The sequence below is a fragment of the Pan troglodytes genome, chromosome 8 (assembly GCF_028858775.2).
Source record: "Pan troglodytes isolate AG18354 chromosome 8, NHGRI_mPanTro3-v2.0_pri, whole genome shotgun sequence".
NCBI lineage: Eukaryota > Metazoa > Chordata > Mammalia > Primates > Hominidae > Pan > Pan troglodytes.
This window is the reverse complement of record NC_072406.2, coordinates 132,677,131-132,690,987: the sequence shown is the minus strand read 5'-3', so window position 1 is coordinate 132,690,987 and position 13,857 is coordinate 132,677,131. Positions and strand designations below refer to the sequence as shown.

The window sequence follows — 13,857 nt, the reverse complement described above, 5'->3', positions numbered from 1 at the left end:
AGATGCATCAGATACTATCTCTGGAGTCAAGAGGCTCATGGTCTAGTTGAAGGACATACCATGCTAAGAGATAATTTTAATATAATGTGATACATTCTATAAGAAACAAGTACATACAGAGCAAAGGACTGTGAGAACTGCTTAGATCTGAAGGGCATGGGAAAGTAAAGGGGCTAGGATCAGCCCCAGGTTTTTGGCTTGGGAGATTGAGTGTACAATGGTGGCATTCAGTAAGATGGGACCAGCAAATGCTACAAAAGAGTGAGTTTGATGGAGAAGACAGCGATGACAAATACCTTGTTTTCTGTCTGAAATAATGGTTATTGTTTTTTCTGAATTGCAAAGACAACTCATGGCTGTGCTAAATCCATTGTCGAAAGTGTGGAGGTCTGAGTGTAGCATGTATAAGCCCCAAGCTTTACATCCAAGCAGGTATAAAACATAGTTGGGAGCTCAGTGAGATTTAAGGTGGGAAGGGCTTACAACAATGGTCCTCAACACTGGCTATACAGAGTCACCTCTAATACCTGGGAAGCTTTAAAAAATACTGATAGCCAGGTTCCATTGCCAGCCATTTTGTTTGTAGTGGTCTGGAGGGAGCTGAGAGAAAGAGAGAGAAAGAGAGAGAGAGAGAGAGAGAGAGAGAGTGTGTGTGTGTGTGTGTGTGTGTGTGTGTGTGTGTGTGTGTACTCCCCAGATGATTCTAATGGTGGCCACAACTAAGCTTAGAGGCTTTTATTGAAGGCAGGTGTTACAGCTCCCCATCCCTCTGGACACCAGTCTAATCCAAACTTTCTTCTTGATTAGAAAGTACTTCTGAGGGGGCGGAGCTCCTAGGTAACCAGCCCACACAGTGACTTGGCAAAACGAGTATTATACATATTCTCAATGCCAATACACCAGCAAATTTAAGAGACTGCCCAAAGCCCTGAGCCACAGTCTGGGCATCATGCAGGCATTTGTGACAAATGCAGATCCTCAGGTCCAACTCAGTAGGTCTAACCTACTGAGTTAGAATCTGCATTTCACAACATCCACCAGCGATCTGTGCATACACTGCACTTGGAGAAGCCTTGGCCTAAAATACATTCATTGTCTTTATAAGAGACCTTGGAAAGTCCATCTTAAGAAAATAATATAAAATATAAGGGAAATCTAGAAGATTTTCTGCTCAAAGTTATTGATAAATATTGAAAAACTGAAAATGATCAGTACAGAAGAATAGATAAGCAAGCTGTGACATTTCCATGTAATAGACTACGATGCAACCATGAAAACCACATGATTATGTAACAATATAGACAATATTTAGGATGCATGCTAAGTGAAACAAGTAGGACCCTAAATTGTAAATTCAAGATAATCATTACTATAGTACCAAACAGCGAACAACCTGCAGCTTTTCCAAATTATCTCTGATAAGAATGTGCCTTCTTAAAAGCGATCTCGGTTACAAACACAAGATTATACCAAAGTAGAACTTTTTTCAGCAACCAAATTAAACAAAGTTACAGTGGTTTTAAAAAAATTTTTAATGGAATATTAAACCAGGTTTATCCTAGGTATAAAGATGCAGCAAAAGAAAGTAAATCTAAATGTGAGTGGTGTGTGCATTGAAACACTTCTGCGTAATGATTAGCACCCTCCCCCTCCTCACAGTGTGTAAAATGCTTGTTTTCTTTGAGAAGAGAGTAGCAAGTCCTATGGCTAGAGTCAGAAAACATGTCTTGGACAGCCTTCCTGGTTTTTTGTTGTTGTTTTTTCTCCTCCCCGTTGAACTTGAACCTGAGCCTTGATGATTTAGAGTCCTAGGATTTCAGAGTTAGGTCTGATGATTAACATCAGAGCCGTGCCAATAGATATTAAGCACTCTGCTTAAAGTAAAAATATGTGAGAAGAAACTGCATGGCCCAGCCCTGCTCTAGATACTGTGGTGGGAGGTTATTAAGTGGTTTACATGATGTTCCAAAGTGGCCCTATCTGGCCACCATCCTAGCAAGCACAACGACTTCTTAAATTCTATCCTCATCCCCTTTGCTCTGTTCCTTCTATTCATTTACATTCTTCCTTGAGGTATTCCAGTGAGAGAGGAGGCTGGAGAGTTGGCTCCCATTGGTATTGACCCCATCCTGAGCTCCTTCAGGAGGAATAATGGACTTTATTCAAATCAGGTGGCTTAGCAAGTTTATCCACCTAATTACACTAAATGCATGGAAACACAAAAAAAACTGCCCTGGGGCTTTGCATGGTTTTGGATGAAAGTCTCCAAGATCTGAATCAGGGGAGAGGCAGCCTTGGGTGTTGCCAAACTGGCATCTCTTAGGGAAACAAACAAACAAACAAATCAATGAACATAGGGCAGCTGTTGAGCAGGAATTTTTATGTGTCCCCATAAAAAATGACTTGGAGACTTCAAGACATATGAGTCATCAGCCCAAGCAACCAATACTGCCTACAGCACCTCCGGGCACATCCAGGGCATGGAGAAGGGGAAGGGCCGTGGAAACCCTCCACTGTCGGGCAAATGGTTTGAGGTGAGATCCTCAGCATCCGCCTGATTTCGCTGTCTCAGGAACTTGTATTTGGCCTGCATTGGCACCCCAGGCTCTAACTCATTCTTTGGAGGGTAGGTAAAATGTATTCTCTCCCACACGGCGGGAGCCAGGACCACCACTGTGACCCCTCCAAAATGTTGAAGCCTCTGCCTCTTTGAAAAAGAGGATGAATTCCAAGTCATCTTTATAGGCAATGTGCAAGGGCCTAGATCCTGTGGGCACCCAGCAGCAGCCAGTCTTCCTGCCCACACGCTACTGGGCCTTTTAATATTTTTTTTAAACTTCACTGTGTGCCCTTACTTTCCTAAGTTACACAATGAGGCTCCAATTTCATGCTAAACCTTATGCTTGTCACTTTCTTACTGATATTTATACTGTTATTGAATTAACATAATATCCTTTGACAAAGGACTTTTGAGGCCATTCCCTCTGGCCCAAGGGCATGTCTGAGCTATGGGAAGCCTTGGTTCTCTGCACTCCTGTTTTTCCAGTAACTACCTGAGGAAGAACGAGACTCTACCAACCCATACTGAATTAGTATGATTTCATAATTTTTCTGACACTCTTCCTGGCAGCTAAGGGGTTTGGGATCAAGGTGCAATCTCTCCCATGAGCCATCTCCCACCCAACTCTGAAATCCTAGGACTCTAAATCATCAAGGCTCAGATTCAAGTTCAACTGGGAGGAAAAAACAACAACAACAAAAAACCAGGAAGGCTGTCCAAGACATGTTTTCTGACTCTAGCCATAGGACTTGCTACTCTCTTCTCAAAGAAAACAAGCATTTTACACACTGTGAGGAGGGGGAGGGTGCTAGCATGGAACAAGTTAAATGACCTGCATTCCAAGTGAGTGTCTGTCCCCCACCCTACCTCCATCCTCCCTTTAAGCACAGTCCTAGCTTTCTGCTTGATTAAGAACTAAAACTGAGACAAGAGCATTCAAAGACTTAGGGCATTAAACATTTTTAAACATTGGGATTATAAGACAGGACAAATGTGCTCATATCCTGCTAACATTACCAACAACAGAAATATAAGTAGAAAACTCCCGAGCCAGTGGGATGAGAGGATATTCAGAGTCTACTTGTCCTGGACAAACTTGTTCATTTGCTCTCCAGAGTTGGAGACACACAGACCACACACACACACACACACACACACACACACACACACACACACACGCCCCTTTACTACTGATGGGAAGGAAGTAGGCATAGTGACCTGTGGGAAGAGCATATGTCCCTCGCTTTCAAAGCCTTGTAGTAGGTTTTCTTTATTTGTAGCAGCTGATTGTTAATATTTATGTGTTGATCTGTCTGTGAGTAGGAAAGATGGTCTAAACTAGGAAGAAGATGAAAGATAATGACTTTTCACCCTGTTTCTGACACTTGTGATGCTCACTGGTTGTTACGAATGAGGGTAGATAGGCAAAGCATTACAATAAAAGGAGCTGACATAGGCGGTAACACCAGGTCCATCCCACGAACAGGGCTATCTGCCTGCCTGGTGACACTGAAAAGGAATCACTGATTCTTCTCTCCAGCAACCCAGATGAGTTCAAAACTCTCCCTTTGCAAAGAAAGGTCTAGTCATTGTACTAGCTTAGGTGCAATGTTGTAGTTTTCCCTTCATCCCCAGTTGACTCTTAAACCAAGTGGAAAATCTTTGGACCCTACTGATTGCAAGAAACACAAAACTGGCACCAAAAAAGAAAATTCTTAAAAAAAAATGAGATAAGAATCAGGAAGACAGATCCTGCTTTTTATGTTGTATTTTTTTACTTTTGCTAATTATATTTTTCCACACAAGCTGATAATTTCTGGCACTGAACACTCAATTGTGCTCTGATGAGTCAATCTATACAAACTTTCCATTTTGGGATGTTCAGAGAGTTGGTATGATCTTCTCTGAGGGAGAAAGGCAACGTTGGGTAGTTTAATAAACCTTAGTGTGGAAGGGTGTTTTGCAGAGGATGTAAGTGCATCTCCAGAAGACCATTTGAAACAAAGGATGTGGGAAACAAGCCTGCCTGGTCAGTGCCTGCCCACCCTCATCAGCAGGAGGAAACCATGCCAAGCAGAGCAGGCAGAGGAGCGTTCCATCAGAAGGACAGCCAGGTGATCAGAGGTTGAGTACCTCCCATGGGCCAGGCACTGTGCTGGAAGCTTTTCATTATGTTGCCTCATTTCATCCCCAGAACAACATAATGATGTAGTCATTAGGCCATTCTATGAATGAGAAATGGAGGCTCAGAAAGTACAAATCATTTATATAGGTGTGATGCAGCTCTTTAGAAACTATGTGTTCTCTTTAAATAGAGCAAAAATCACAGATGTTCTTAGCGTTATTGCAGTTAGAGCAATGCTAACTGCCTATTTGTTTTCATACCCCCAATTAGGGACATGCCCATCAGGGTCACTGTTGAAGCTCTAGGACCGAACACACTGCCTGACAATAGGAGGCACCCGATATGTAATGCCCAAATGAATATATAAATAGTAGAGACCATGTATTCATTTTACAAACATACCTGGACCCTCTTAAGTATTCTAGCAAGAGGCCAAGGTCCTTGGGGCAGAAAGACATGAAAGGTCATGTCCTTTATCCCCTGTTTCTAGGCAGGGTGATACCTGAGCTACCTGAGCCATGTGATATTTTCATCTCATGATGGAAAGGGTTGCACAGTCCTGTTTGAAAATGAGCAATGGGGACAAGGAAAAGGAACTCCAAAACTCCTAATTAGTCTGAAAGCAAATGTCAGAGGCAGGAAATGCAAACAGAAAAAAGCAGACTATAAACTCCTTTTCTTACCTCATGTTGCATTTTCAAAGAGGATTTTGTTCTGAGAAAAAGAATCAACTCAGGCTCAACGCACAAGAAGTGCAGAGGAAGAACAGTGGTGGGAAGAAAAATGATAGCAGGAGGAAGGTGGCTGTCCTTTTGTCAACTGGCTGGAGGCACTGATCCAGGGAATGGGCAGATACAAGGAGGGAAAGTAGCAGCAGAGGAGGATTCAGAATTTTTTTTTTTTTTTTGAGATGGAGTCTCACTCTTTACCCCAGGCTGCAGTGCAGTGGTGTGATCTCAGCTCACTACAACCTCCGCCTCCCGGATTCAAGTGATTCTCCTGCCTCAGCCTCCCGAGTAGCTGGGATTGCAGGTGCCCATCACCATGCCCAGCTAGTTTTTGTATTTTTGGTAGAGTTGGGGTTTCACCATGTTGGCTAGGCTGGTCTTGAACTCCTGACCTCAAGTGATCCACCCACCTTGGCCTCCCAAAGTGCTAGGATTACAGTCGTGAGCCACCGCATCTGGTTGGGGATTAAGGATTTTTGAATGACAGAAGGTGCTTTGGCTCCACTGTCCACCCCACACTCCTTGATGAAAAATGCTTATGAAAACTCATAAATGTTACTCCTTGCACTGGAGAAAACTACTGACAGTCACAAGGATGGGAAGTGGTTTTGCATATCTGAGCATCTTAATCTACAGAAGGTCTAAATCCCCAGGATAACTTTTCCTTTGATTATATGCCACAATGATCTGAAACATAAATATAAAAATAAGCCATCAAAAGAAAGAAATTGCCTTTTTCCATAATGACATTAGAGGAGCTGATATGAGCATGAGTAGGTTTGAAATAAAGATGATATTTTAATGAGAAATGATTTTTAGTTTACCTTCAAAGGACTTAACAGAGCATAAATTTGATGAAGATATTTGAATAGTAATGCACATTTAAGAAACCACCAAAAAGGAGTAGTCATTGATTTGCCCAGTGTGCTCATCTGATCATCCTCTAATTGGGGTGCATGGACTTCAGGAGAAGCCCTTAGGTTGTAATGATTGTTACTGCCTTGCTCTCTTCTAAAAGAGTAGCCTCAACTCCTCCTGCCTTTTACGAGATGTCATACAACCTGTCTCAGGGTTTGCTAGAGAAAAAGAACCCTTCTAACCTGCTGCTGGCAGCCTTGCATGAGGGTCTCAGCCAGCACAGGAAGGGAATATAAATGGCCTTTGCATTAAGAAGATCTGTTACTCCTGAAATGTTTGGCTTAAATGCTGACCAATAGGGACAGTCTGTGATGGGTGCTGGCCACATGGCCCAATCAGATATTAAATATTGTATGAGTGGAAAAAGGCAAGCAGATTGACTTCAAGCTACTGTCCCGAGCTAAGCCAGGTCCTTATTTTTGTAACTCAAGAAGATTGTAGCACAACCGTATGAGAAGCCCCAAGTGATTGTATCAATGATGAGGTGGCTTTCCAAGATTTCCTCATGTTCTAGTTTTTCTTGCAATAAATTCCCTATCATGAAAGACCATTCCATGCTCATCTCACACACCACAAAGGAAGCTGACCATAAATAGAACTAGTAGCCTCATTATTTGAAATAAGCAAAGTCTGTCTTTCCATTACTTATGCCATCTGAATTTAGAAAGATATATTTTATGTTTATATGAGAACTGTGAATTTTTTAAAGTCAGGAAGGCCATTTTAAATCTGGGAAAGGAAATAAGTTGCATTTTTCATCTCTTGTAACTTTTGCAGACACTGCTAACTGGATCAATGAACTCTTTATCAAAACAAACAAACAAACAAACAAACAGCAACAAGAAGAAGAAAACCCAGCTTTGGGCTCCGGATCTCCCTCAAGATAGTGTCCAAGCAGTGACTTGCCCCAGACAACAAATTGAGATCCACTTGCTGACTTCTTTGAGATAATTTAATCCAAGATGGCATTGAAAAAAAAATACAACTCTTCTAGGTATTAAGACTTGGGTTCCAAATCAGTGTGGTGTCCCCCTCAACAATCTCATCTATTCACTCAACAGGCATAACAACATCTGCTTCAGCCAACTCTCCAAAGACTTGATATGTGTGAAAGGACTTTGTAAACAGAAATTCAACATACAAATAAAAGGTGTTATTATTAGTAAAGCCGAGGAAACAGATATCTGGAAATATTGAATACGGAATCTGGTCTCACACCCAGACATGTCTATTTCTGAGCCAAAGTTTAGTTCCCCTTTTCAAATACAAGAATACCTAATAATTCCCAAACCTAGGACTTCTATTTCTAGCAGTGTAGCAGACTATATATTTTGTTTGAAATAATTAAATGTTAGACGAAATATTAAAACAATCTTTTAAACATGCCGCTATGTTGACACAGAGAAAAATTAATAAAAACAAGGTTCCCAAAAATGAAGGGAGAGAAAAAACCTAGGGTGCAAGGACACAGGAAAGCCAGAGATCCACACTTGGCCCCGAGCGTGTCTGTGGGGAACTGCAGACCTTGAGCTTCCACTTTGAGGATGAAGAAACAAAGTCTCAGGACTACCTGTGGTTAAAAATGTCACAGAAGATCCCTGAGTAAATCTTGCACCCCAAAGACTAAACAACCTGCTTAAGTAGGAAAAGGCCAGGCGCCGTGGCTCACGCCTGTAATCCCAGCACTTTGGGAGGCTGGGGCAGGTGGATCACCTGAGGTCAGGAGTTCGAGACCAGCCTGGCCAACATAGTGAAACCCCATCTCTACTAAAAATACAAAAATTAGCCAGGCATGGTGGCAAGCACCTGTAATCCTAGCTATTCAGGAGGCTAGGGTGGGATAATTGCTTGAACTTGGGAGGTGGAGGTGGAGGTGGAGGTTACAGTGGGCTGAGACTGCGCCATTGCACTCCAGCCTGGGTGACAGGATGAGACTCCATCTGACCAAAAAAAAAAAAAAAAAAAAAGAATAAGTAGGAAAAGAAGTCTGCCCTTCAGAAGGAAACAGCAAGGACACCTGCCTGTCTCCATCTTTGTGCTATGTGGAGAGATTTTAGAACTACAAGCCAACTCTCATAGGTTTTTGCTATCCAATTCATGCTTCTCCTATGGTCTCCAAAAAACCTTAAGTGGGGAGTTAATTTTGAGTGGTCCTGGGGTAGTTAGTGCTGTCAGGCAATTGGCAAAATATCTCTCTAGAGGAATTCAACTTCAACCCAGACATCAAAATATTTCCAAAAAATAAACTTCTAGGAAAAATTAAAAGCCCAGAGTAAGAAAACTGAAACACAAAGATTTAGGACATCATAAATGAGAACCTATAAGAAAAACTGGCTAATAACAAGTTTAGATAGTATAGTTACAAGACATGAATATAAAATAACTATTTGCAATATGCTTGAAGAAATTTGAGAGAAGCTTAAAACTAAGGACAGAGAACAAACATTATAAAAGAATAATAAAATAGATTTTTAAAAAGACCAAATAGAATTTCTATAAATGAAAAATATAGTAATTAAACTTTAAAACTCAGTAGACGGATTAAATAGCATGTAAAACAAACCTAAGTAGAGAATTAGCAAATTGAAAGATAGATTCAAATTTTATCCAGAATTTAGTTAAAAATTTAAAAAGACATATGAAAAATAATGAAGGAAAGAGTAAGTGACATGGATGATGTGGTGAGAAGGCCTTAACAAATATCTAAGTGAAATTCTAAATTACAGGAGGAAGTAACAGAGAAAATGGAGAAGAAGAAATACTCAAGTAGATAATGGCAGAGGATATCTCAGGATACTGAAAGACACAAACTTGAGATTTATAAAGCCCAATGAATCCCAAACAAGATACATAAAAGGAACTCCACACCTAGACACAGTATTAATAAAACTTTACAACACAAAAAAAGAAGCAAGTTGTTAAAGACATGCAGAAAGGAAGAAAAGAATACCTACAAAGGAGCAGCAGTTTAAGACTCACAGATGACTTCAAAAGATCCAAAAAATCAAAGCTAGAAGCCAGTGAAATAATATCATCAAAGTTCAGAAAGAAAGAGTAACTGTCAAACTAGAATTCCATATTGAATAAGGCCATCTTCCAAGAATGAAATCAAAGACAATTTAGGAAATTCAAAAACACAGAGCATACAGCACATACACACACACAGGCACACACACACACACCACACAAACAAATCAAAGGAAATGTAAGGGATATGTTTCAGGCAGAAAGTGGTAAGGCTGATACATGAGGGACTGGTAAGCAAAGACACTGGCATATCTGTGGGTTAAAGTATGCAGAGGTTGGTGGTTTGTTGGGAGGAAGGAGAAAGAATCAAGCTAGAATTAAAATACCAGATAACATTGTCAAATAGGTTAGAACATATTATCGATCAGAGTTAAAGCATTTAATGTTCTTACATTGCTCAGAAGGAAGAAAAGGTATTAACTTGAGACTTCGTTAACTATGTGTGTTAAACTAGAGGTTTGATAGAACTTTCAAACTAAAAGAGGAAAATAATGAATTCAGACATAAAAACAGTGTAAGAAAGGACAAAGAAGTATATAAAGAATATACGAATAAGGCTTTAAATATGTGAGTAATTATAAGAAATAGAATAGAAATTTGCTCCCTATTTAAAATTTTTTTAAATACTTACATAAAATATAGGGCACACACAAAAAAGAAAGAAAAATGAGACAAATATTAATGAATACAATTCTGTATCAATATTAATGTTTGTCTTTATGGTAAGAAGCAATATTAGAGATAAAGATGATCATGACTTACACAGGTAGTAGAAGGTATAATAGGAAGTATTACAATTCTAAACTGTTTACACATCACTCCAAATATATGAATCAAAAATTGATGAAATTACAAATACCCTAGAACTACAACACTTGCCATAATAGTGGAAAATTTTAATTCACATATTTGCTATTGACAAATTAAGAATAAACAGAAAACAGAAATATTAGATAGGACATATAAGATCTGAACACCAAATTAACAATCTTGTTCTAATAGACATATAACAACTTTGTGTCCAACAATTTTAAAATTCACGTTCTTTTAAAGTCATATAGAATATTTATAAAAACTGACCTTATGCTAATTCTCAAAGCTAATCAAAGATCTAAGGACTGGTTATCTGTATAGATCTCTATCTGACCATAATGCAATTGAATTATAAACTATTTTGAAGATATAACAAGAAAAATATCTTACGTTTGGGATTTTTTTAAAGCTTTACTAAACAACTGTGGGTCACAGAAGAAAACAATGAAAATTAGAAATATCCAGAATTAAAATTAATGAAAATAATATGTATTAAAACTTATAGAATATAGCTAATGCAATATTTAAAGGAAAATTTATAGCTAAATTGTTTTTGTTAGAAAAACAAGATTAGCATTATTGCACTGCATTTAAATTAACAATAAGTTTAAAAGAACAGTAGAATACATTCAAAATTGAAAGAGAAAAATAATAAAGAAAATAATGAAAAGCAAAACAAACATACAGTAAAGAGGCTCAAAGCAAAAATACCAGTTCTTTGAAAAGACCAATGAAATAAATTGAAATGACTAAGTTCTAAAAACAAATAAAAATTACTAAAATATCTCAAGACAAAAATATTTTAAAATTCAAGACTTTTATAACTCTAGGTAAACTGATTCTATATTTTGAAATCTAGGACCACATTTTCATGGGCATATTTTCCAGACATCCCTCCAAAAAATAAATCAACTCACATAGACTCTTTACAAAGAATTAAAAATGAGGGGATATTTATTCTATGAAGCTTGTTAACTATGATATTCAAGTCTTATATATTTTCCAATTTATGTTTGATCTATCATTCACTGAAATGTATCTTTACATCTTTTTTGTTTGTTTGTTTGTTTGGTTTGGTTTTTGAGATGGGGTTTCGCTCTTGTTACCCAGGCTGGAGTGCAGTGGCGCGATCTCCGCACACCGCGACCTCTGCCTCCTGGCTTCAAGCGATTCTCCTGACTCAGCCTCTCAACTAGCTGGGATTATAGGTACCTGCCAACATGCCTGGCTAATTTTTGTATTTTTAGTAGAAGTGGGGTTTCTCCATTTGGCCAGGCTGGTCTCAAACTCCTGACCTCAGGTGATCCACCCGCCTTGGCTTCCCAAACTGCTAGGATTACAGGCGTGAGTCACCATGCACAGCCTGAAATGTATATTTATATCTTAAACAATTTTCATGGATTTTGTAGGTCTCATATTTCTATTTTGTACATCTGTCTTATTTTAGTAACAGTGATTCCAAAACCATACAGGTATGGTACAAGAAATGAGAATTACCAACCAATATTACTCAAAACATATTTACAAAAGTCTTAAACAGAATATTATCAACCAAATCTAGCATTGAGTAAAAGGGGAATACATCTTAGCCAAGGTAGGTTAATTCCAGGAATTAAAGCAGGTTTAAAATTTTTTAAATTGATTACTATAAATGACCGCATTAACACATCAAAGGGAAAGTATCACTTTTTTTGATGTACAAAATTCGAAGTTCATTCTTAGCAAACTAGAAATGGAAGGAACCTGATAAAGAATATCTAGCAAAAAAGTCCTACTTATTGGTCAGACGTTTAAAGCATTCCCTTAAGATCAGTAACAAGACACAAATGTTTGCTATTCCCACTTCTAGAATATTGCACAAGAAGCCCTAGTTAGAGAAGACAAGAGAACTCAATAAAAAGGGTTAGGAATTAGAAACGAAAAAAATGAAACTGTACTTATTTGCAGGTGGTATGATTTTCTATGTAGAAAACTCAAAATAATTTATGGATAAGTAATTAGAATTACTAGGAGAGTTTTTCAAAATTTCTGCATTAATAAAATTAATATACCAAAGTCACCAGCATTTCTGGACACCAGAAAATAATTAGCTAGGAAATGTAATTTAAAAAATAAAATTTATAATAGCAATAAGAATATAAAACACCTAAGAATTAGTCTTATAAATGATGTGCAAATCCTTTAAAGAGAGAAGGATAAAACCACTAAAAGACATTAAGACCTAAATAAATAGACAAATATACCATACGCTTAGAAAGGAAGATATCACTTCTCCCCAAACTGAACCCTAGATTTACTAAAATCCCAATCAAAATCTTAGTAAGGGTTTTCATGGAACTTGACAAAATGGGTCTCAAGGCTGAGAATAGCTAAGACACTTCCGAAGAAAAGCAATGGGAGAGATGTGGTAGAATCCTCTGCTTCCAGTTATGCAAGGATTACACTCCCTTGCACCCTTGAAATCAGGTGTGGTCATGGGAGTAGCTCTGCCAATGAAATGTAAATATAACTGGCATGTGTCACTTCTGGGAGAAAGCATTACAAGTTGACAAGTGATTCTCCATGCTCTCTTCTCTCATGTGGAAGAACATATTGAGATAGTAACACAGCCTCTGTTTGCCTGGGACCCTGAGTGACCACAACTGTATGCATAGCATGAGCAAGAAACAAGCCCTTTGAGTTTTAAGCCACTGAGATTTGTACCCAAAGACAGCCCAACCTATCCTAATCTATCCAAGGAGATTTGTCTTATTTAAACCTCATTATAAAATTTATTATGTCAAGACATATTATAAAGGTAAAATGATTAGGACACTGCAGCATTGGTATAGGAATAAGCAAACAGACCCATGAATCAGAATTTTAAAAGCCAAGAAAAAGACCCATCCTTACATGAACATGAAATATGGCAGGGGTCATGATATGTTGTAGGTCAGTGAATATCAATAAATGGTGCTGGTATCCATATGGAAAAAAAATTGGACTGCTACTATACCCAGAAATCAATTCTGGATTATGAAGTTAGAGGAGAAAGCAAAACTATAGGACTGTTGGAAGATAATACAGTCTTGGGATTGAAAGACATGTGTTTAAAAAGATATAAAAAATACTAATCACAAAGCAAAGGACTGATAAAACTGACTTTAACATTGAGAACTTGGTTCATCCAAATACATAATAAGTCCTAGATTGGATACTTGTTTGACCAAAGCGCTAAAGGACTGCTGGTCAACTGGGAAAATCTGAAGATGGTTTACCTATATGGTGAGAGGAAATCTACTCAAATGAAAACTTGGAGGTTGGTGACTGAAAATTTGTTTTGATTACATATACAGTTGACCCTTGAATAATGTGGGGGATAGGGGCACCGACACCCCATGCAATTGAAAATCTGAGTATAACTTTCGACTCCCTACTAGCCTACTGTTTTACTACTAGCCTACTGTTGACCAGAAGGCTTGCTGATAACATAAATGGTCAATTAACCCATATTTTGTACAGGTTGGTGCAAAAATAATTGCAGTTTTTACCATTAAAATTAATACCACTATTTTTTTATTTTTGTTGTTTTGAGACAGAGTCTCACTCTGCCACCCAGGTTGGAGTGCAGTGGTGCGATCTCAGCTCACTGCAACCTCTGCCTCATGGGTTCAAACGATTCTCCTGCCTCAGCCTCCTGAGTAGCT

General features: G+C 38.5%; 1 protein-coding gene across 3 annotated transcripts in view; it reads right to left on the bottom strand.

The window, feature by feature from the left end:
- Positions 1-13,857, bottom strand: part of PLPP4 (phospholipid phosphatase 4) — a 132,578-nt gene that overhangs the window by 15,032 nt on the left and 103,689 nt on the right. The window lies entirely within an intron of this gene.